Source organism: Notothenia rossii (genome assembly GCF_949606895.1).
Source record: "Notothenia rossii genome assembly, chromosome: 4".
Classification (NCBI taxonomy): Eukaryota; Metazoa; Chordata; class Actinopteri; order Perciformes; family Nototheniidae; genus Notothenia; species Notothenia rossii.
The window spans coordinates 39,749,777-39,775,458 of NC_136902.1; the positions used below are offsets into that span (position 1 = coordinate 39,749,777).

The window sequence follows — 25,682 nt, forward strand, 5'->3', positions numbered from 1 at the left end:
TTTTTTTTTTAATAACAATGACTGACAAATCTGAAAGCAGTCCGTCATTTTGACAGATTAGAACAAACTCGGAACAGCGCCAAAGTTTCCCCGCAGCGAGGCTCCGATGTTATGCCGTGTTATGCATTCCCCCCAAAAAGGAAATTATACAGTTTTCAAACCTAACTTTGCGAACAAATCATTGAAATGTCTGTGAGTTTTGGCTTTACGTGCTGTGCTTTGCTTGTGCGCGCTCCGCGAGTTGCAGTGGGCATGCATAGCACGGTGTTTTTGGTCTTCACTAACTCTACAGAAAATGTATTTCGATGTATCTGCTAAATGCTCCACTTTGATCCCCAGATAGTCTTTAACTGTGTCTTCCTGACAGGACAATCTCTATGGGGGAGTGCTCCTCCTCCTGAAACATGAAAAGGTCAGGACGTGTCAGTTGTAGAAAATGTCACTATGTCCTCTGAGAACAGCTAAATGAAATCTAATCAGCCAGTGGATACTGTGATGTAGAACAAGCTGAGAGAGCAGCTCTGTACTTTGTAGATATGGGGGAGGGACAGAACCAGGAGATTAATATGCATACATTAATATGTAAGCATAAAACAGAAGCGTAGGGAAGTCACATTTTTGCTTTGACCAATGTTTGCAAGCTTTTTTTAAATGTAGCTCTCATTTTTCATACCCCTTGTGAAGATACAATTTGCTACATGGGGATTAAAAAGAAAATGATTAAAAAGAAAAGCATAAGAACAAAAATACATTTACAAATAACCGTACAACCAGGACAATTGATCCAAAGATTATTTAATTAAAAATTACACTTCATTAGAATGCAAGAGCAAAACATGTTTTATGACCTCATTAAAAGGAATGATCGAGCAGGGACACCTCGGGTTCTTGGAAGGCTGATGCAGCACAAAAAGGATTCCTCATTTTCTGCTTGTAGAAATGTGACATATGTTTGGAATCGTGGAGTTTTTGTTCATTGCATTTCCTGTAGCCAGAAACCCATTTTGTCAAGGTAGGACAAACAGCAATCAGATAGCAGCGAGCATCAGCAGCCTCACACCTCAGAGTAAGAGCTGGTCTGTGGAAAGGGCGTAGTATTAAATCAGCAGGTAATGGGGTTTGGGTGTGAGTCGCTGAGTGTGGGTCGTAAACTGGCCACCAGTCTAGACAGTCCATCAAGATGCAAACTGCTTCGTAAAAGGGCAAAGCTCAACCTAATTGAATGGTCAATTAAATGATCTGGGTTGAGGTTGATTTGTCAATTTAGCTTATGAAGGTTCCTAACAGAGTGAAATGATCTGGAAGTGCCTATGTGATAGCCAGGATAAGGTACAGGAGTTGAACTGTTGTTTGAATGGTGATGGCACAGTGATGGATGTGTAGGCCTAACAGGTTATGCATGCGTATATTGCATGAAGTTGTATTTGTTTGAAATATGTGTATACAACCATATTTAATCAGGATTCATGTGAATCAATGTGTGGACAGGAGGGTGAGTGCGAGCAACTATTAAGTTTCACACCAAACTTGGTGAGGAAAAAAACATAACCCCATGAAGTTTTTCACTGAGGTTAAAGAATAGTGGTCAGGAAAATATATTGGATCAAAGCTGTGTTTTGCTGTTTGCTTAGAGCAGGAAGTGATTTAGCGCCAGGCGATGCACACTGAACTGCAGCTCGGCTGACACTAGCACCACCTCTTTTCACTTCCAATCTCCTCCAGTGAACTCCTGCCCTGGAAGTGCCATGATCTCCCCTCCCTGTTTGCCATTGTTACCTTACACGTATCTCAGTTAGCTCCGGTCGCTGTGATCAGGGAGCGTCCCGTTTCCACCGGGCCTGGATCTGTCAGCCTGCACAGTAGGGGGGGGGTCCCTGCCGCACAAGATTACACCGTGTTTGCATAACTGGAGCTGTCACAGAGCACGATACATGGCACACTCTGAATTACAGCGGTGCTTTTGATTCTTTTGAATCTTTATTTATATGAATATTTTTTCGAAATAAGTTTGCTTTGATTACACTGAGGTTAACGCATAGTGGCACTCAAATCCCAGAAATAAAAATAATGCAAGGGATCCTAAAATAATCCGTTTTTAGAGACGAAAATAAAGAAAAAGCGCTCACTTGCGTGATCACTATGTGAACTATATCATCATCCACAAGGTTAAAAATAAGTGTACACTGATGGAGCTTGGCTCAGTAGTTTGTCCACTGACAGGTTGGCGGTTCATGAGACACGTGTCAAAGTGTTTTGGACACTTGGCCGGTCCGAATGGCTCCCTGCAGACAAGCATCATGCATGGTAGCACGCTGGCTGACTTAGAGGCAAATTGAAAAGCGCTTTCCAGCCATTTACCATTTATTCCAGTCAGCTAAATATGAAGAGATTTTTTTTTTCTATAGAAAATGTCATTTGTGTCAATTTAAAGGTTATGGATGTAGGCAAGATTATCTTCAGTAACCTTGGAAAACATACATTTAAAACATTTTGCATTAAATACAATCAAACTACAAAGAATTTGTTGAGGGCATGGCATGTGAACGATTATTAGTATCAGCCATCACTTTTGTTCCTTCCTTCATGATTGCAGTAGCAGAAGCCTTCAGGTACAATAAGTGACAAGAAGCTACACTTTCTTAGGATCCCAATGGAGGTGTGGGATACGTTTGACGGGTCATCACAGTCCTATCAACAATAGTATCAATAACAAATCCATCCATTGTCCCTGAATACCAGCCACACACGTTACCTAGAATAAGACAAAAAGATAGAGGCAGCAGGAAGAGAGGAAAAGGGGTTTAGGGAGGGAGGAATATAGTGATGGAGGGATGAAGAGAAGCATGAAGGAAGGTTTACAGTGATGTAGGGAGAAATGGATGAAACAGTTTGAAGGGATTGAGGGATTGAGGGTTGAAGTGTCGAAGGGATGTAGAGAGGGAGAGATGAAAGGTGGAAGGAATCTAGGGATTTAGGGATGATATGTTAAAGGAATGTTGGGAGGGAGAGATGTAGTGATGGAAGGGAAGAAGGAAAGAAGGGATTTAGGAATAAAGACACTATTTAATGTAGGATGGATGAATAAGGTCCAAGGGATGTAGGGATGAAGGGCTAAAAGGTGGATGAGATGTAGGGTTTTAGTGATGAAGGGTTGTAGAGAGGGAGAGGTATCAGGTGGAAGGGATCTAGGGGATTTAGGGATTATATGTTGAAGAAATGTAGGGAGGTGATTGGATGTACTGTAGGGAGCGAGGAAGGGATGGTGGGATGAAAGGAGGTTAGGAGGTGAGAATTTTTGTAGGGAGGAATGGGTGAATAGGGTCGAAGGGGATGAAGGAAGGGAGTTGAAGGGATGTAAGAAGGGAGATATTCTTGGATGAAGGGATGAAGGGAGGGATGAAGCTAGGTAGGGAGGAAAGAATAAAGGCGCAATTTGATGTAGGGAGGGAGGGATGAGGTCGAAGGGATGGGGATGAAGGGATGACAGGTGAGATCTACGGATTGAGGAATGAAGTGTCGAAGGGATGTAGGGAATAAGTGATGATTGGATGAAGGGATTTATAGATGTGGGTAAAGATAAGGTGGGGAATGGATGAATGGAAGGGATATGAAGGATGCGAAATCGGAGAAAAGCAAGCCGGATGTGTAGTAGGTACAGGGGCGTGGCCAGGGGCGTGGCCCTGCTCCCGGACCTGCTCCCGGACCTAAGTGAACTAAATGACTGCATCAATTGACTCATTCAACATTTGAAAGAGTCAACAAAGTCATTATAAATCAGTTAAGATTACATTATAAGCCCTAGTTTGAGCCTATGATGACTGTCAAGTGTTTTAAAAATAACAATACTTTAACAACTTTGGTGTTACTAGTAAACAACCATAATGTCCCAATTTGCACGTAAGTGGTGGTGGAGGACGTCTTTTTTAGCAAAATCATTTTTGAAAAGCGTTTTTCTGGTGTTGGTTTCTTATTTTCTTTACCTTAGACTGCTTTTTCTTTCTCTTCGCATTTGTTTGGCTTACACTTGCTCTGTGTTTTTACCTGAGGACCTGTAAGTAGTCGCTGACAAGTGGGAAGAGGAGGACATGCACACTGTGAGCTCCTGAAGTCATGTATACACCAGCTGTCTTCGGCTTCAGCAAAATGTTTCAACACTGCTCTAGCCTGAGAGTTACAACACTCCTAAATCCTTTATTACTGAAAAATGTTTGAACATGCCTTATTTGCAACATTTGGCTGCTTTACATCGTTCAAGCCCTTGTGGCTGTTGTATTATTCCAGAAGTATAAAGAGTTGAGGAAGAGCCAGAAATACTTCCCTCTTGGCCTCCAAAGCTGTTTTACTTGAGTTTGTGTTAATATGCAAAATGTGCAAAGTTCCTTCCTCAAAGAGTCCATTCATTCTTTAGTGCTCTGTTATATAATCTTGAGAGTCCATATGAGACCGTGCCAATTGTGGGGAGGGAGAATATTTGCCAATCATAGATACACCCTTTTAATTAGGTTGAATGCTCAAATTAATACAGTTGGACAGTTGGTTGTTTTGGGGGATTTGGGTGTGTTTGTAAATGTTCTCAAATCACTCAGCAACAAGAGATGTACTGTATCTCTACTTGCAGTTGTGGTTGCTAAGAGCAGTTTCTCCCTGAAGAAATATTGATTTAAAGGGGACCTATCATGCAAAATGCACTTTTTGATGTATTTTCTCTCTTTTCCTCCATACCCACATCTCTAAAAAAGAAAAGAAAAAGGAGGGTGCTAACAAGCAGACCGGCACACGTGACACGTCCCAACCTATCGTCTGACCTACACGTCCTAACCTATATTCTCCGGCACACATCCCAACCTACCGTCTCCGTAATAGAGATGGCAAATCCGGATCCTTTTACGGACTACGGTTACGGCTCTGAGTCCGCACGAGTCTGCAGGAAGTGAAGGAAGTTCCCTTGATTCAGTGAGTCAGGATTTGCGAATCTAAGTCTGCTGTTGACTCGTGCATGATGAGTCTGCCTGGTTCTCTGGATCTGCTACGGTTACGGCTCTGAGTCTGCACGAGTCTGCAGGAAGTTTCACTGATCCGCGTCCCCTGAGCCAAAAGATAACTTCTGGAAGCTATCCTGCTTGCTAAAGGGTAGGCATATGGACTGGGGTATGTTGTAATGTGATTTTACATGTTATAAGGAGAGTAGCGAGTGAAGCAAGTTATAGTTTTAATTTGTACGTCGCCAGGTGTAGGACTCAAAGGACTCGGGTTAATTGAGAAGGGAGACTCGTCACAACCAGCTCATTTCTAGGCTCCGGGTTAATGATCCGGATGAATCAGGACTCATCCATCTCTACAACCTACCGTATCCGTATACAGTCACAGCTGTGTGTCTGTGTATTCAGCAGGGGCTACAACTTTTCCATTTCATGTGGGGTTATTTTGTGTTGAATTTCATTTTCTGTCACGTCCTTTATCCACTGCTACAAAGTGGAGATAACAAAGAATTCAAGGTGACAGGAGACAATTGAAGTGGAAAAAAGGGATGAGATGGAAGAAGAGTTCAATCAGTACTTCATTCGGAGTAAACAAATATTTTAATTGACATTTGATCAAAAGCATAACAAATACGATTTAGCATTTGTCATTCAGACCCAAAGCATTATATAATTCAAGGGAGGGGTTGGAAGCTATAAATAAAATAGGAAAGGGTTTGTTCATTCTAGACATGATGGTGATGGTGATGTTGAGATGTGGACTTCTGATGAGCTTAACATGGGCATGTCATTGAGCCAATAGTGAAGACTAAAGCATAAATATATTGTTCTTGATTTAGTTCTAGTGTGTTCTATAGGTTTTAGTGCATGTAAATGGCCTGCAAAGGCTAAAATCCCTGTGTCCCTCCAGAGGGAGTTTCTCTCAAACAAATGACACTTCCTGATAGTGACATCACTATGTAACAATTGCACTTGTATTAGCTACCTCTCCAACACGTTGTGTATGATGGGCTAAGGGGCGGGACATGTCTACGTAGTTGACCAATCACAACAGAGCCGGCCACCTAGCCAATCAGAGCAGACTGGGCTCTGGTTTCAGACAGAGGGTGAAAAGAGGTGCTGCAGCACAGGCAGTATGAGAAAAATAAAAGGCTTTTTGATCATTAAAGCACGGAGACATGTCCCAGTAGAGGCTCTAAATACTGATATGAACCTGAAAATGAGCAGAATATGAACCCTTTAATGTAACTGTAAGGGAATACAGTTACCTTTTTTTGTATCATGATTAAGTAATCCAGTTCTACGTTACTCCCGAAGTCTGGAAAGGAGGACACAAATGCTATCTAAGGTGAGATGCCATGATACACAGACTGATGTTTTAGTTATGTAGTCTTGTGACATCCTACTGAATTTCTGTACTGATGTCCTGTCCCTTTATAGTAAATCTTCCATGAGGGTCTCTGAATGTGAGGATGTCAAAGCACTTATTTTTCATTGGCAGCCTAATGGACTGGAATCGGTCCCTGGAGTTAGTTTCAAGTGAACCCTGGAGCCTCAGAGCCAGAACAAGACGAATGACTGAGAGGAAACGGAGAAAAAGTGATTTGATGGCATGGAGATTTGAGCAAGTGTGCAGGTGTGCGTCAGAGGCCCCGCCTTACATTTTCCGCCACAGATTTGGGGAAATTGGTCCGTGCGCAAAGCATTGAGGGGATTTGAAGGACGCGAAGTCTACCCATGTGCAGCCTCGAAATTACCCCCAAACCAAGGACGCGGCCTCGGTGGAATTCCAAGTATGCTGGAGATTGGAACAGTCCTTCGGCGGCACTCGATGACATAGTATCCTTGAAATATTGGCTTGGAAGCCAGTTTCCTCGCGATTGAGAAATGGCCTCTGCTTTTAACGGCTCGTTACAGCTCCAATAGCTCCAGCCCCCACCCTCCCTGTGAGCACAGTGCTCTGATTGGTCGGGACGTTGTGAATCGTGCTGAGCTTCTTCTTCTTTGTTTAGCGATACACAGCGAAACACAGCCAAACTCATCCTGAGCACACACAAACTCACAGCCGAAGTAAAAACAATAAGTGTGGCTTGATATTGAGTAAGAAAAAGGTTGATAAACGCTGTGAGAATGGGTCTGCAGAGAGAATTTTGCCGCGATCCCAACTGTCTGTTATCAACCTGCAGCCAGGGAGGAGAAATCAGTGTGTGTGTGTGTGTGCAGTGTTTCCCCTACCATTGTCTTGGCGGGGCGCTGCGCCCTGCCAACGGAGCCCCGCGCCCTGCCTGAAATTCAAGGTTTTTGTTTTATTTTTATTTTTTTAAAAGAAATATATATAGCACCAAATTTCAACTGAAGTAATCTATCTTCGGTCACTTTTCACATTGAACATGTGCTCTTTTATTAAATAAACTAAACGCCATGTTATTTATCCAATGTGTGCATGTTTCAGTGTCCACTGCTTTGCGTATTCACATTCTCCCTTCGCACTGTTTCTGAAGGGCGGGGCACCGCTCCCCCCCCCCACACACACACACACATGAATGCACACACTCACAATCAGAGACAAGAGCGCAGGAAAGGAGGAAAACAACAAAGTGTAAAAAAGTCAAACAAATCTGCTTTATTGCCCCGAGCTCTGCTGTCTCCTCGTTTGTGTCCCCCCCAGGTTCAAATTTGTTTATTATTATTTTTTAACCGCAAGCCGTTATCGTCACGGGAGAAGGACACACGCAGCCTTCCCAGGTGGACGCGCGCGAACGCGACAACGAACGTAGCGTGCGCATTCTAAAAATAGCTCACAGATGGTGACCAGGTTCCACGGTTTTGAACTACAGTATTGAGATGTGAGTTGGTTTATTCAGTAAATTAGCTCAGGATGATTGGATGTTCTGTCTACACCTGTTGATGTGAGGCTAATGCAGGACTTGCTAGCTTGATGCTACCGGCATTTAGCGGCAGTGACTAAACAAATTGCCTCTAAAAATGTATCTTCAGCAATGTATGACAAGCAGACTGCTTGTTTAATGTTAGACTCACACCAATAGCTCAATATGATCATGACACGATTGCTTTCATATCAGAGAGATCAGATGGGGTGGAGCTGCCTCCAGCAATAGAGGATGAGGCAGAGAGAAGCAGCAGCAGCACAGGGTTGCAGCAGGTATGTTATGCTGTAGTCGGGTGATTTAAATGTATCAATGAAAGGAAGAAGTGTAGGCTACATGATAAGAAGGGAATACAGTTTTAATAAAAGTACACTACAGTGTAACACTGTACTTTATTACTTTTTAATGTACAGATACTTTGTTACTATACGATATCAATAACAATAATCCACAGCACCTCTCTCTGCTCCAGAAGATAAAAAAAATTCGGGTGGCCGGAAAAGTTTTTCGAGCAGCACCCTGCCAAGGCAGTAAACCTAGGGGAAACACTGGTGTGTGTGTGTTTTCTGTGTGTGTGTGTGTGTGTTTTCTGTGTGTGTGTGTGTGTGTGTGTGTGTGTGTGTGTGTGTGTGTGTGTGTGTGTGTGTGTGTGTGTGTGTGTGTCCGTGGATTGGTCAATTTGGACCAATCAGCGTCGGCTTAAGGTAACGGCTCCGCTGACGTAACGTAACGGCTCCACGGATTGGTCCATTTCGTTCCGGGTACGGGTTGACATCGTGCCGTACCCGGAAGAATCAAATGGATAATGACGTATCTCCAACGAGGCGTTTTGGGGAGGTATTTTCTGTGTTAGAGTTTTACTCGCTACAGGGTGTACTTTGAGGGTTTGTGACTCTGCACACCGTTTACATCAGGGGTGTCAAACTCAAGGCCCAGGGGCCAAAATCAGGTCCTTGGTGGATTTAATTTCGGACCGCAGGATAATTTCTAATTACTATTAGATCTGGCCCGCCGGTATATTACACGCACACCTTCACTCAATCCTGAGGACCTCCTCAGCTCAGCGCCTGAGTACAAACATTGATGAACTTGCACCCAAGGTGAGATACCAAGTATCTGCTTGAGCTAGCATCACAGAGCAGCACACTGAGTTTACATGGGTGTTTCCTTCTGCACTTTCTTTCTTGAAACAACAGGGCATGTTTGGTTTGTTCTTTGAGGGAAATGGTTTTTTTGAAGCTGTTGTTGGCCTGTGGAAAAATGTAACCATAAGAAGTGACTCTGCAGATAGAGCCATAAGAAATGAATGCAAATGATTATTTAATGTTGTTTTTATAGGCAATAATTTAAGCTTTGTTAGTTCCAAATGTAATATGTGCAATAAGTTAATTTCAATACGTTTTGCAAAAAACATTGAACCAGTCCGGCCCTCGACTAGTACCCATTTTAAAATGTTGGCCCACTGTGTATTTGAGTTTGACACCCCTGGTTTACATGCATAAAAACCTTCATAACACACAAGGGGACGGGTAATAACCGGAAAAGCATGACATGTCTCCATTAATGTGTCATACCCACACTGTGGGCAGCTGTGATTCCAAAAACTTACCGTCAAATTACAGTGAAATACCCTAATTACAATAATGGGAAAAAACCGTAAATTCACAGTAAATATAATTAATTTCCTTTACAGAGAAACACTGTTATTTTACAGGTATCTCCCCTTATTTATTACGGACATAATTTAGAGTTAAGCATGTAAATACTGTTATTTTACAGTTTTATCCTAAATTATTACGGTCAAACACCTTCAATAAAGTGACAGAACTTAAAGTTCAGCAGTGAAATACTGTTATTTTACAGTTTTATCCTAAATTATTACGGTCAAGCACCTTCAATAAAGAGACAGAACTTAAAGTTCAGCAGTGAAACACTGTTATTTTACAGGTTTATCTGCTCTTTTTACAGTCAATAACCTTTAATAAAAGTACAGCACTAATACTTCTGCGGGCAAAAACCCCGTAAAAAAACGGTCAAAGGACTGGCAGCAGCAGACTGCCAAACAAAAACCATAACGTGAAAGTAAAAATACTTTAACTGAAATAAAGTGCAAAAGCAATTAATATACAGGAATTGTCCTTAAAGATTTTACAGGAAAACACTTTCCTCTCTTTTCAAAATCCATTGTCTTAAAATGTTACATTCAAATACCTTAAATAAAGTTCTGATGAGAAAAACAGTTTTTTACATTTTTTTAATTAGATGTGTATGATCAAACACTAAAATAAATACAGAACCTAAAGTTCTACAGCTAGAATACTGTTATTTTCCAATCAAACAGGTTCAATAAAATGACCTCACAAAATGTTCTGTTGGAAACAATTACTCTGAAAACTTAAAATATAAATTATTTGTAGAATTATAGTACAACTAATGAATACAGCATTTCATATTTAAACATCATACTTATAAACAGTAGAAACAAAAGGTAAGTTGAATTTTTTAAGATTACTTTGAAACATTCTCAACTGAAAATAACAGGAATTACAAAATTGCGACATATGTTCACATTGTCAATTTGAAGGAGCAGTGTGCAGGATTTAGTAAGTCTAACATTGTAGGTTCCAACCAATGGATAACTTGTTCACTCACCCTCCTATCCCAAGTTTGTAGGAGTATGATTATTGGCTGCAAAAGACTTGAGGGCCAATCATGTTTCCTCTGTCCATTCTGCGCTACTGTAGACGTGGCAGTGCAACCTAGAGGACAAAAAGATCAGAATCAGAAACGGGTTTATTACCAGGTAGGTTCACACGTACGAGGAATTTGACTAGGTGTCAAAAACTAAAATCAAAAAAAGTACACAGATAGCGAACTATATTAAGAACACTAATACAAATATAGTAAGATAGCAATAAAATAAAGCAGTAATTTACATCGAAATAGAATGCAATAAATTATAGAATATAAAATATGTGCAGTAAGCTGTATTTAAACATTGCATTATTTACCATCCTGTGATCTCCATGATGTAATGCATAGAGTCTGCGTTGTGTCTGAGGTAAAGTGTCAGTGGGGGGGGGGGGCGGGCCTTGTTGAGGTGGCGAGAGGTTTTGGTCCTGATGGAGAGAGGTTTTGGTCCTGATGGAGCGCGGAGGGGAGGGGGGTCCAGGGGTGAACAGTTTGTGTCCAGGGTTCTCGAGGCGTGCAGGTTGTGGAGGGATGGCAGATTACAGCCGATCACCTTCTCTGCAGAGCGGATGACACGCTGCAGCCTGCCCTTATCCTTGGCTGTGGCTGCAGCGTACCAGATGGTGATGGAGTATCCTCGGCTGTGCTTTTTTGGAGAGGGAGCAGATGTTCTGCTCCCGTTTGAGGTCTTGGGCGATGATGGTGCCCAGGAAGCAGAAAGACTCCACAGCAGTTACTGGGGAGTCACACAGAGTGATGGGTGGGGCTGCATTCTTCCTAAAGCCCACAACCATCTACACTATCTTGAGAGCGTTGAGCTCCAGGTGGTTTTCCCCACACCAGGTCACCAGATGGTCCATCTCCAACCTGTAGGCAGACTCGTCCCCACCAGAGATGAGTCCGATGAGGGTGGTGTCGTCTGAACTTCAGTAGCTTGACAGACTGGTGACTGGAGGTGCAGCTGTTGGTGTACAGGGAGAAGAGCAGAGGGGAAAGAACGCAGCCTTGAGGGGAACCGATGCTGATGGTCCGGGGGTCAGAGACGTGTTTCCCCTGCGTTCTGCTTCCTGTCAGACAGGAAGTCTGTGATCCACCTGCAGGTGGAGTCGGGCATGTGCAGCTGGGAGAGCTTGTCCTGCAGCAGAGCCGGGATGATGGTGTTGAAGGCGGAGCTGAAGACCACAAACAGGATCCTGGCTTAGGTTCCTGCTGTGTCCAGGTGCTGGAGGAGGAAGTGAAGTGATAACTATTAGTAAAACATAATGATGGATGTTATTATCAGCAGCTGCCAATAGATCCCCTACATCTTGTTTGATGGACCATTGAAGCATGGTTATACAAAACACACACGCACACAAAATTGTAAAACAGTTATTGAGAGCATCCCAAGGGCATTGATCCTATGCTAAACTTCCAGACCACCAACTTTCTAATACCTTAGAAACGACAACTAGCCGTTGGCACGAATGTAATGCTTCAGCTTCCTACAACTTTAAAGCTGTGTGGACGTGGCTCTATGAAGAGTCGTTCATATTTTTCTCATTATTTCATACGTTTAGAAGGGGTAACAACAGTTACCTTTTGTTAATTTTACCTCGAGCCAAACTTGTGCGACTTGTTTCTGAAATCCCTTTCTCTTAAAGTGAATAGATCAAATAAAAAAACAGTGGAGCTTACCCTAAAACTAACCACTGGATTGCTTGTCTAACATGACCTTGTCCATAAATATGTTACGGGTGGGAACCATTAAACGCACCCTCCAAGGCACGAAGTACAACTGGGATTTCGAAGAGGAAGATATGCTTGGTCAATTCTTAATAAAAAAGAAAAACCAACCAATTGAGCATTTGAGTTTTCATTAGCAGCGCCTAGCTACAGCTGTGGAGCTTCGGTCAATACCACTAACAGTCTATTTCCTTAAAATGGTACGCTGAATCTATATTTTCATCTTCAGGTGAATAACTCATAATGTGAGATTGGAGCATTTTGTAATCCAGTGAGGAAATTCAAGACCAGTAAATATTGATTGATTAAACAACACTAAATAACATTTTAGTGTTTTCTTCAAACTCAGACTCTCTGCTGCGGCTGTACCTCAAAAGACAAAACAATTGTCTGATGATCTTTGTTGAACAAGGTCTGATTGTCCTGTACATGTACAATGTGGGGTATTCTGAAAGACTTTACTAAACCACATTCAGTGCTTCCCCTACCATAGTCTTGGAGGGGAGCTGCGCCCCGCCAACGGAGCAAGCTGGGTGCTGCCTGGAGAGACTGATGAGGAGTCACTGGCTGGCTTCAGCAGCTTTCCACACAAAGCCATCACATCTTCTGTTCCATAGTCTTCACTGTCCACTGGTGCTCTGTCAAAAGAGTGAACATCACAGCTGTCATGGTAACCCTTTGTTACATAAAATACAACCAACATGCGTCAAAAGTGACCCAAATTAGTTTAAATTGTAAATATCTTTGCAATAAATTACTTCCAGGAATTCCTCAATTAACCTGTTTTTGATCAAAACTAAATTCTAATTTAGTTGGAATGCTGTTAACAGCATTCCAACTAACTGTTCTTCTACGGACGAAAAGTTTATTATTATTCCGCCGGTATTTTGCCGCGCTTCTCCTCCCGCATTGAACATCGCAGAAACTCCGTTCAAACATCAAAACGTTCAGCTCGGTCGGGAATCGATGGCTATTACTTTTCTCATTCATAACTTTCATAATTCCAGAGATACATCCCATAATACATCACATTTTTAACATTGAAGTCAATGGAGAAAATCTTCAGACTTCAACAAATCTTCATGCAATTCAACTGCTAACTGTTCATTCATACTTTCACTCAGACACCTCATTCCAACTTTAAAATGTTACACATCTTTCTGACATTATTCGTGTAAAACAACTTTTAAATCTGATTCTTACTTTTAGAGATATTAAACATTGTTCAGACCTTGTTTTAGAGGTTTTCTTCACATTTTAACATTAACTAGATTGTGTGATGTCACAGCTAGAGTGGAGGACAGCTTGAAATTCGCATTCATATTTTTTTTTTAAACTGCCATAATTCCCAAACCCTACATTCCTGAGACATAATTTATCATGACAAACGTAGGAGAACATCTTGTAGCTTGAACAATTACAAATAATTAAGCAAAATAATTAAACAAAATGCTTTTTGAGGGCATGAAGTGACAAAAACGTTCAACATTCCTCCATTAAACCCCATTGTAATTTCAGGCAGATATTTCCTCAGGGCAGCAGTTAAACTACCAAAAAGGCCACATTATTAACCCGAAACTACACAAAAATTACACTTCAGATACTCAACTTCCTTGACATGCTTCACGTTTTGAAATGTCAAAGATATTTGTTACGGTTCTTCCACAAAACGTTCACATGTAAGAAGTTTATCTCTCATTCAGAACAATGAAGCCTTTGATCTCTACAGAGCTCGTTAGCTCAACTATAAACACCTGTGTAATGGAACACGATGATGTCATCACTCCAACTGACATGCTCAGAGCAGCAGACTTCAGATAGCAGTGTGCAAACAGTCCAGCTTTGAAGACATCTACGGGACAGTTTTGAGATTTCTTCAAATGCCGTTGCCATGGCAACACAATGCTCGCCTTGAAACACGGTTTTCTCATAACTTCAGTGAAAATACTCCAAACAGCCTAGAACTTCACAGGTTTGGTAACAATGTAGCCATCAACGCATCTAAGCGTAGTATGGGGTGTCATCAAATGCCGTTGCCATGGCGACGGACCACTCGCCATGAAACACGATGTGGCTGTAAGTCCCATCGACACGGTCCAATCGTCCCCCAATCTTCACTTGTATATCACCGGTCCATGCCTCAACAGCTCTACGCCAATTCTGAGATCTCATTATATGCCGTTTCCATAGACGCATCTCTCGCCATAAAACATGATGTCGCTATAAGTCCAATGGACACGGTCCAATCGTCCCCCAATCTTCCCTTGTATATCACCAGTCCATGCCTCAACAGCTCTACGCCAAATCTGAGATCTCACCATATGCCGTTTCCATGGAAACGCATCCCTCGCCATAAAACATGATGTCGCTATAATTCCAATGGACACGGTCCAATCGTCCCCCAATCTTCACTTGTATATCACCGGTCCATCCCTCAACAGCTCTACGCCAAATCTGAGATCTCACCATATGCCGTTTCCATGGAAACGCATCCCTTGCCATAAAACATGATGTCACTATAACTCCTATGAATATGTTCAAAAAGTGCTCAAGCTTCACATGTGTACTAACAGTCCGGTCGTGAAGACATCTACGGGACAGTTTTGAGATTTCTTCAAATGCCGTTGCCATGGCAACACAATGCTTGCCATGAAACACGGTTTTCTCATAACTTCAGTGAAACTGCTCCAAACGCCCCAAAACCTCACAGGTTTGGTAACGATGCAGCCATCAACGCATCTAAGCGTAGTATGGGGTGTCGACAAATGCTGTAGCCATGGCGACAGATCATTCGCCATCAAGTTAGTTCAGAAGTTTGCAGTTCAAATATTCTGCTGCTTTTCCAAGCCTTTTTACTTTCTTTTCTTCTCTCATCTCACATTCAAGCCCCCAGTGTTAATGTATCATTTCAATCTAAATTCTTCACTTTCTTCTTACACATTACATTTTCATTTAGTTTTCATTTTAACTTTCTTACTTTTTTAAATAAAAATCATGTTTGTATCACTACACTTCTAAGGCACAACATAGGTAAAAAATTACCTGTATTATTTTCCTATGTTATTTCATGCATGGCTGAGTGTTTCTTTAAATACATTGTTTTTGATTACCACAAATCATTATTTTAATTCTCCCGTTCTTATTGATGAACTAAAATAGTTTATGCCAAGTGTGATACAAATGCAAAAAAATAAAAGATACTTTAATGATAATTTTGTTAAAAATAATAATTTTAGCAGAGATTTGGACCAAGCATTTATGATGTAGTAATACAACAACTTTAGTTCACACAGTGTGACATTAGCTAGTCATGTTAGCTTGTAATATATAGAGCAGAGCTAACTAGCAAGTTAGCCAAACGTTAGTGGTTAGCAGTTTATGCTATGATAGCTGTTGGCTACTGAACATTAACAAACTGGATTCCGCAGTAAAAAAGCTGTGCAACTTTACAATAAGATTGGCGACAACATTGTGACACCCTGCTGCACGTTTATGTGTAATCGTCCCGCGTTGGAGACGAGAGGGTGGCGGCAGCACTGCAATAAGCTGTAAGCTAACGTTAGCAGCCACCTTGTTAACCTGTATAGCCCGATTGTCCCGCCGGTGGGACATCTTGCAAGAAACAGCATCTCAGGACTTCTTAAAATGTAACACCCTAATAATGATGCTTACCCACTTAACGGGAAGAAACTCAGCTAACTGACGATATTAACAATTTTTAACTAAACGAAACACAAGTCTAACGGCTAACGGGGCTAACGCTACTTTAGCACATAACTGGCTAAAGCGATATTTTTTACTTCATGCTATCTGCACAAACGTATCATATGAATGCTGAGATTCCACAGATTCCCTTAAAGTATATGTCTCATCACTCAAAACTCACTGAACTAGAAGAGAAACGTAACCTTAAATACACAATTAAACATTCACAAACTAAGGATTATCTAAATACATGTTTAACTCCATTAAAGTTGCATGACTCACCAGATCTCAAGTCTTCTGTTCTCTGTTGACGTCCCGATGCTCATATTTAACGTGTAAATGTAAAACTATCCCGATATTAGTCCATAAACTCTCGAGCAGACACACAGACAGCTGTAGCTCCAGCAGGAGGAGACCCGCTCAAACTGACGTGGAAGTTTCAAATTGGATTGAAAGGCGCGGACAGTGCTCATTGGCAGGTTTTTTCGATGACGTTTATATCAACCAATCAGGAGTGTTGTGGACTCATTCCAATCCTGCTTTTCTTGTCTGCCGTTGTATGGCTGGATTCCATTTCAAGTGCCGTAGCTTTTTACATACATTTGACGTATTTTTTATTTGACACTTTTTTTTTACAGTTAACTATTTTAGTATACTATGAAAACTACTTTATTTACACAAAATCATTTTTGCGTATTTCTGCAATATATTACATTTTTGGTGAAGATGTATAAATTTTTTTAACATTTTAGAGATGTTTTATAATAAGATTTCTTTGTATTTTACAACAGTACAAGAATACAGTTATTTTTTGTTTTTTTACATTTTGTTACATTAAATTTAAAGTTTTACTGCAACAAAAAAAAGAAAGTTGCTTTCATTTTACATGCAAGAAAATGATGTGTATTTTATGTGTTTTTACATAGAATTCAATGTAATTTAACATTCAAGACAATTAAACAATGGAATTATCCTGTAAAAAAACGATAATTCCTCATCAAACCAATTTACAGAATAAAACCTTTATTTATTTTAAATAAAATTAATTTACTGTATTTTTATGGTATTTACATTTAAAATATAGAAAAACAAGAAAGGTCTGTAAAATAATACAGTACATTTCTCTGAAAAAACTTTTTTTTTTTTTAAAGTGCACTTAACGGGAAGAAACTCAGCTAACTGACAATATGAACCATCTTTAGCTAAACAAAACAGAAGGGTAATACCAAGCTTCTGAATTAGCACTAAGCAAGAAAATGCTAACGCATTTAGCTCAGCACTCACGGTAGAAATATTGTATTACTTATCGGATCTGCACAAACAAGATATCGAATGAAAGCTGAGATTCCACAGATTCTAGAGGTATACGTATCATTACTGTGAAACCAGAACTCAGGGCAGCGAAGGCAAACCTGACAACACACAATGTAGCTTTACGGAGCCAAAACGGCAAATACGTCTTACCTTTGCTGTTTTCTGATCAAAAGTTGTGTTCAATGGCATTAAAACACATAAAAACGCTGCTGAAGGTTAATCAAATATGTCTGTGTCACTTTGAAATGATTACTGATAATCCATTATAACATTTTTGTCAAAAACTGAGATATCATATAGAGTGTGTGAGAGCTACAACCCAGCTTCCGGTTTTGGGCATTCTGGCTGCGCATCGCTCATTCACCAATAGTAATGTTTAGATTTGTATTTACTTTAAAATAAAACAAATCAATATTGATTCTGACTTTTCTACATCCAACTCACAGGTTTATCATTGCTTTGAGAAAAAAGATTATTAATGAACCCCTTTTAGAAGTGAAGATATAGTCATTTGTTCTGGGAATGTCCTTTTCAAGCCTGAGACCTGAAAAACAGGCTCAGGGCTTAACAGGTTAAGCTCTGGCAAATCTGAGTCAAATACTGATGAGGCGACTAAAACAAATACAAGTCTTACCATCCACAAAACACTAAAGATCAGGACAAATGAAGCCTGGCTCAAAGTTGAGAGACGTTGAACCCAAAACAGCCTTTAAGGCGGGATAAATCGCTGTTAAGGCAGAGAGAGTCTGAGTTCTAGCCTTGATGCACTCCTGCCTGTTCTAATGTTGTGTTCAGCTGGCAGCATGCAGCATTGACCCACATTTAAAGGACTCATGGGATGTTACTCTCCATGCTCTTTCGCATTATGGCTCGCTCAAACTGACAAGCCAGCACTAATGTTTTACAACAATGCTCCTTATGAATCATGAACACTCTTTACTATTTGCGCTTCATTACATAACAGCCCAAAATCCCAAACACAACAAACATATGTGTGTCTGACAGTGGCATTGATCAAATCTCCATGCCATCAAATCACTCTTTCTCCGTTTCCTCTCAGTCATTCGTCTTGTTCTGGCTCTGAGGCTCCAGGGTTCTCTTGAAACTAACTCCAGGGACCCATTCCAGTCCATTATGCTGCCAATGAAAAATAAGTGCTTTGACATCCTCACATTCAGAGACCCTCATGGAAGATTTACTATAAAGGGACAGGACATCAGTACAGAAATTCAGTAGGATGTCACAAGACTACATAACTAAAACATCAGTCTGTGTATCATGGCATCTCACCTTAGATAGCATTTGTGTCCTCCTTTCCAGACTTCAGGAGTAACGTACAACTGGATTACTTAATCATGATACAAAAAAAGGTAACTGTCCCTTACAGTTACATTAAAGGGTTCATATTCTGCTCATTTTCAGGTTCATATCAGTATTTAGAGCCTCTACTGGGACATGTCTCCGTGCTTTAATGTTCAAAAAGCCTTTTATTTTTCTCATACTGCCTGTGCTGCAGCACCTCTTTTCACCCTCTGTCTGAAACCAGAGCCCAGTCTGCTCTGATTGGTTAGCTGGCTGGCTCTGTTGTGATTAGACAACCGCTAAGAGATGTCCCGCCCCTTAACCCCTTATGTACAATCTGGGGTTACGTAATGTAACCCAGCTTCTATGAGTATAGGCGCAGCCCTCTAAGGCTATCGCTATTGGGTAATCCCTCCTGCACGTGTGCAGCACTGACAGATTTAATCCACGCCCACCTATGACGTGGGCCCCACCTCCGGGCTCACTTCCGTATAAGTAGGAAGTAGGCCCTACTATCTACTCCCACACAAACAGCTTTTCTTCAGCTATTCGCGGAGCCAGTGGGGCCCGACCCTTAGAGGGCTGCGCCTATACTCATAGAAGCTGGGTTACATTACGTAACCCCAGTTCTATATCGTATAAGGCTTCGCCCTCTAAGGCTATCGCTATTGGGTTAAGGGCGAAGCAGGATGTAGTTTACGCCCCACTGGTTCCGTCCGTTACCAGAAGCACAAAACACACCTACTCAGTTAATAACCCATGTCCATTTCGTCCTGCGTAAAAATGGAGCATCACATTCCATGGGAATATATCATTTAAAAAATGAATATTCTCCATAAGGGAACGAGGGTAGGCTTACTTATGCTACCTATCGTTTATAAGAGATAGAGACCGAGTCTCCTTTAAATAAAACGATCAAGAGAGGGGGAAAAAGGGCAGCTCTCTAAGTGCCTACCGGCCGGAGAGAGGGCACGCAATTAAAAAACCCCGACATTACTCATTCTGACAGGCTATTCAGCACTGAATGTGTCAGAGAGGAATGGGAGACATCCCTCAAATAAAAACGAATAAAAGAACAGGGTGAAGACCAAGATGCAGCCGTGCAAATGTCTTCCACTGTCATTCCTCCGTGCAACGCCGTAGAGGTTGAAACTCCCCTGGTGCTGTGCGCTTTAATGTTCTCCGGGGGATCCAACCCAGAGGAGACATACGCCTGTGACACCGCCTCACATAGCCAGTGTGACAGGCGCTGTGTAGATAGAGGCTGCCCTAATGAGCGCTCTCTATAATGTACAAACAGACGCTGGGATTTGCGTAAAGCAGCCGTGCGTGCAATATAGCCTGCCAGCGCGCGCACGGGACAGAGGAGATGAAAAGTGGCTTCTTCCTCCGATATGTGAGGAGGGGGAAAGAAGCCCTTCAAGGTTATCACTCTTGATCTAAAAGAGCTTGTTATCACCTTTGGCATAAACGCCGGGTTCGGGCGTAATACAGCTGAGCTGCCATCTCCTTGGATCTGGAGACACGACGGAGCCACCGAGAGAGCAGACAAGTCACTCACCCTTTTAGCTGATGTCAGAGCTAAGAGCAGAGCTACTTTGACTGACAAAAACTTCAGGGGAACCTGATCTAATGGTTCAAAAGGAGCTTTACCCAGTGCGTGCAGTACTAAAGCCAAATCCCATTGAGGCGCTAAAGCGCGTGACACCGGTCTGAGTCTCTGTACTCCTCGTAGAAAACGTTTTGTCAGAGGGTGACTGAACACCGTGCTGATCTCAAAACCTACGTGGCATGAAGAAATGGCAGCGGCATATGTTTTTATCGTGCTATAAGCCAAATTCCTGTCCAGCAACAGCTGGAGGAATGACAGCACGTGAGGCAGGGGACACGTAACGGGGTCCAAGCCTTTCCCTACACACCAACTCTGGAACGCTGTCCATTTGGCTGTGTAAGACGCCCTGGTGGACGCGGCCCTAGACCCCTGAATAGTACTCACAACATCTTGAGAGAGGCCCAGCCTCTCTAAGTGTTCCCGCTCAGGGGCCATGCCCACAAACGTTGGCCTAACATTGGGTGACTGTGGATCGCTCCCTCCACCTGGGAGAGAGCATCCCCCCGCCACGGAATTTCCCACGGTCTCCCTGACAGCATCCGCTGTATGCAGGGGAACCAGGACGCTCCCGTGCGCTCCGGGGCTATTAAGACCGCTATCAGCCGCTCCTCCTGCACTCGGTCCAGGAACCGAGGGATCAGAGGGACTGGTGGGAAAGCGTACAGTAACACCTTGGGCCAAGGTCTGTGTGCGAACGCGTCCACCCCCAGAGGGGGTTTGATCCTGCCTTCTCAGGGAGAACCAGAGAGCACATTGCGCGTTCCCGCGTGCAGCGAACAGATCTACCTCCGCTCTTCCGAACCTGCTCCATACCTGGGAGACCAGCTCGGGGTGGAGGCTCCAGTCCCCTTGTCGAGGACCTCCTCTGGACATGAGGTCTGCCCCTCTGTTCAGCTCGCCGGGAATATATACTGCTCTGACAGAGAGTACGTGTGTGCGCGCCCAGCACAACAGCCTCCTGGCTGTGTCCAGCAGCTGCGCTGATCGTACACCTCCCTGACGATTTATGTATGCTGCTGCTGCCTTGTTGTCCGTTCGAATCAACACATGATGATTCCACAGCAACGGGGCGAAGTGCCGGATTACTTTCCATATGGCGAGTAATTCCAGCGCGTTTATATGAAGGGACATGTGAGGCGGCCACTGTCCCCCCACTGCCTGCGACATGCATGTTCCTCCCCACCCTGAGAGCGATGCATCTGTGAACACCGAGGTGTGTGACGTCACTCTGCCGAGGGGAACCCCCACTGACAGGACGTGGGGATTTTTCCAGTAGGTCAGATCTAAACCTACGGACAGAGGAATGTACACCATGCGTCTCTTCTGACGCACGGGGTCGATGCGCAGGCGAATAAACCATCTCTGAAGTCTCCTCATGTAAAGGAGACCCAGGGGGATCACCACGTGACCAGCTGACATCATGCCCAACAGCTGCATCACGGAGAGGGCTGTCACCACCCTGCCGGGTGTGACGCGCCCGAGGAGAGCTGTCAGATCCTCCACTCTCCGCTGTGAGAGTCGTGCTCTCATGCGGGCTGAGTTGAATTCCACCCCCAGATATATGATAACCTGGGAGGGAAGAGGACGGCTCTTCTCCCAATTGATTATGAAACCCAGGCTTGACAGGTGAGATACAAGTTGTACCGTCTGTAAAGCAGCTTCCTCTCTGGAGCGGGCCAGCAATAGCAGGTCGTCCAGATAAAATAACACTCTCATCCCTCTTCTGCGTAGCGGCTCCAGCGCCATCTCTACACACTTTGAAAAAGTGCGTGGAGCCAGAGAATATCCGAACGGCAGTCGATTTAACTGGTACGCTATTCCCTGGAATGAAAAACGCAGGAATTTCCTGTGTTTTGGGATGATGGTTATGTGGAAGTAAGCATCCTTCAGGTCTATGGAGGTGCACCAATCTCCCTGGTGAACACACTCCATTACCTGTTTGATTGTCAGCATATGAAACGGTCTTTTCATTATCACCCTGTTGAATGCTGACAGATCTAGGATGGGTCTCATCCCCCCGGTCTTTTTCGGGATAAGAAAATAACGGGAGAAAAACCCCCGATTTTCTTTCCCCTGAGGAACCCTGGAAATTGCTTTCTTTAACAGGAGTTTCCGCAGCTCTGACTGGAGCGCAAGACACTGTTCTTGGGATGACAGGAGCGTTTCCTGAATCCCCTCGAACTGCGGGGGGGGGGTAAGGCAAATTGCAGAGAGTACCCTCTGCTGATCAGCCTGCTCATCCATCCGTCCATTAAACATAGCCGCCTCCACTCTGAGCACCGCTCTGAGAGCGGGCGTACCTGTTTTTGTTGTGTTGTGGTAGTCATGGTGACAAGCCATGCCAGAGCCCTTGCCGCCGTTGCCCGTGAAGCAACCCAAGGGGGGCCCCGCCCTAAAGGGCTTTGAAGGGGTCTCCACACGCTGCATCACATACCGGCTCTCAACCTGTCTCTGTTTAGGAGAAGACTCATCAACAGGACCCTGAGGCGGGTTTATGCTCCAACTCGTGGAGGTGTGTGCAGTGCTATTCACCTCGTGCGTAATAGCCGCGCTAGGCTTAATACGACTGTGTGTAGGCACAACTGGAACAGAGAAAAAACTGCGCTGCTTGTTACCCGAAAGGATAGAAGTAGCCGGTTTAAATGTCAAGCCCTGTTGTCTTTTAACCGACTGGTTAAATACCGCAGGCTTATACAGCGAGCCTTGCTGTTTTCTAACCGACAGATTAGAAACAGCTGGCTCAAACGGCGAGTCCTTCTGTCTTTTACCCGAAAAGGAAAAAACAGATGGAATATGCAACAAGTCCCGCTGCCTTTTAACCAATAGATTAATGGCAGCCGGCCTGACTCGTGTGGGGGACATGTGAGACACTTTGCTACAGACACACTGTTGAGATTTGAATCGTTTTTATTCAAAATTCTCTTTTCCCACATAACCCCCCCAAAGAGTCATCTTCGGTTCTGTTTCCTCTGAGGTTCCCTCGGAGGAGCAGACCAGGAGCGGGGGTTCCTTTTTCCCCTCCGACTCGACGCCTGCAGATCCTGTCTCTGTGGCGGAGGAGCGGAGACCTGGGACGGAGCCCCTGCAGCTGCCGAAGGGCGATTCTGACGCCGTTGCTGTTCTCGCCGTTGCCCGCGCTGCCCTCGCTAAGACTGTTGCGAGGGCTGCGGGTGCTGTCGTTGCTGTCGCTGCTGTTGCTGAGGACGTTTGTCCTGAAGCCAGCTAGCGTGACGCCTTATGTCTTCTGCCTGCTCCGCGGCAGATTTCATAGACTCCACCATGGTGTGGAACTGTGTCCGTCCGGACTGACTGGCGCCTCCAGCAGCTCCTTTCCTGCACCCTCCGGTATATTCCCCTGCTGTAGCCAGAGGTACCGTTGAACCTGTGTCGCCCATGTCGCAATCCGCGCCTGCGAGACTGCGACTGCTGCGCACAGGGTAAGTGCAGTACTAGCCGCCTTACCTATCTCCTCAGCCTCCACTGAGGACATGGTTTTAGACTGCTCTGACATTTCCACCATGGAATTTGACAGCAACGCTATATTGTTTGCCGCCGCCGACGCCTGGAACGCACACTGATGCATGCGGTCAGTCTGTCGGGCGACAAACCGATCTTTGGCGGCAGCCAACATGGGTTGCCGTCCGGAAACCGTGTTGGCCTGCCTAGCCCCAAAGAATGCCGTGAGGTTCGGCTCTAGAGGAGGCACGGTCGGGAAATTCACTTCCGTGAATCCCTCCACTCTCGTGAGGGGCACGTATGTCCCTATCGGAGCTTTCATTGCTCCAGGGTCCCTCGCTGCCCCCTCCTGGTACTTCCTTATGGCCGGGAAGCGTGGCCAGATCGGGTCAGTCCTAACCCTGTGCACCCGGGAGAATACCCCGGACATATCATCCGGCGGTGAGCTCTCCTGAGCTAGGGGAACAGGGAGATTTCTCCAGGCGGCCGCCTTAGATATAATCTCCGGAAGCTCTAGGAGGATCCCACCGATCGATGGCAACGCCGTGGCGCCGGAGATAGGGATCACTGGGACGTACACCGGCCCTGCACCGGGCCCCATACCTGTCTCCTCCGTCCGGAGGGGAGAGATGATGGGGGAATCACCCGGTGATCCCTGAATGGAGGGGACGTAGTCGTCCGACTCGTGCCCTCCACTCGGATCCAGGAAATCAAGGGCTTTGTCCCCGGAGTACTCCTCCTGGACGTGCCAATCGTCCTCGGCGGCCGCAGCAGCGAGAGCGTCCGCTCTCTGCTGTCTGAGGGCCAGCGGGAGACGGGCACAATGCGAGCAAGACACCCCGGGATTGAGAGCAGCGTTCGCATGCTCTAATCCCAGGCAGGACTCACACTGTGAGTGCCTGTCAAAACTCATAATGTAGCCCGTTCCGCATACGAGGCAATCCCTGACACAGCCTTGACTTTCCTGTCCAGTCTCCATTTTACCGGAAAACAGAAGCTTTTTAGGAGGAATGCTTGTGTTACGGTAAGTAGCTCTTAACAGAACTGTTTTTGCCTGACAATGCTTCTGCAACGGAGTGCTGAAGAAAAGTGGGAGTAGATAGTAGGGCCTACTTCCTATTTATACGGAAGTGAGCCCGGAGGTGGGGCCCACGTCATAGGTGGGCGTGGATTAAATCTGTCAGTGCTGCACACGTGCAGGAGGGATTACCCAATAGCGATAGCCTTAGAGGGCGAAGCCTTATACGATATAGAAGTGTTGGAGGCTAGCTAATATAAGCAAGTGTTAGAAAGAAAACAAAGTAGTCCAATGGAGGCATTTCAGACGGGGGGGAGGTGTGGGCACCAAAACCTATAGAGCATTCTACAGGAAACCCCAAAATGCATAATAAAACCCATTTAAGACCTTTTTTCTGGGTTTGTTGTTATAATGATATGTAAAACCACACAGCTATCTTCAACCTTTTATTGTTTTTATCTGCAGATTGAACATGTCTCCATTGGTTCTTCGTAGGAACACCAAAGTGCTATCCTAAGTGCAAAGAAAATATCTAATGGCTGAAATAATGGAATAATATGATTTGGGCTGCAGCCCTTAGTGTGAGCATTGCTCTGTAAGAGGTGTTATTTCAGTTTTCCCTGTGTATTTACTTGTGCCTAAAACATTGCTGTGAATAAGGTTCTGACATTTTCAACAGAGTTTTTTTTCAACAAAAACTAGGAAAATAACGACTGGGTAAAATCATATTTTTTATTAAAAACGTTTAGGGTTTTCTGAGATGGAATCTGTGTTGTTTTATAAAGTTTGTTTGGCTTTAAGGTGAAATAGAGAATAACTTTTCTGATCTGTTGTTCATACACTGTGTTTCAGACTCTCTTGTTCCTCTTCAGCAGCCCTGTGAGCCCTACAGTCTTAATGAGCTCCTGATAATCTCATACTGTAATGACTGGAACAGGGACATGGCTGAGGGTAAACTGTTATTACATCCTCTCTAAATTGACCTGAGGCCT

At 43.9% G+C, this 25,682-nt stretch overlaps 1 protein-coding gene and 1 long non-coding RNA gene across 2 annotated transcripts in view; one reads left to right on the forward strand and one right to left on the reverse strand.

Annotated features, from left to right (window-relative positions):
• LOC307035128 (1-phosphatidylinositol 4,5-bisphosphate phosphodiesterase eta-2-like) overlaps positions 1-25,682 on the forward strand; it is a 414,967-nt gene that overhangs the window by 138,828 nt on the left and 250,457 nt on the right. The gene's annotated exons all lie outside the window — the stretch shown is intronic.
• LOC307038039 lies at positions 10,949-16,404 on the reverse strand. The gene is made up of 3 exons (XR_013807857.1): positions 16,271-16,404; positions 12,772-12,921; positions 10,949-11,780 (listed from the first exon to the last, which is right to left on the reverse strand). It is a non-coding gene; the product is annotated as an uncharacterized lncRNA (long non-coding RNA).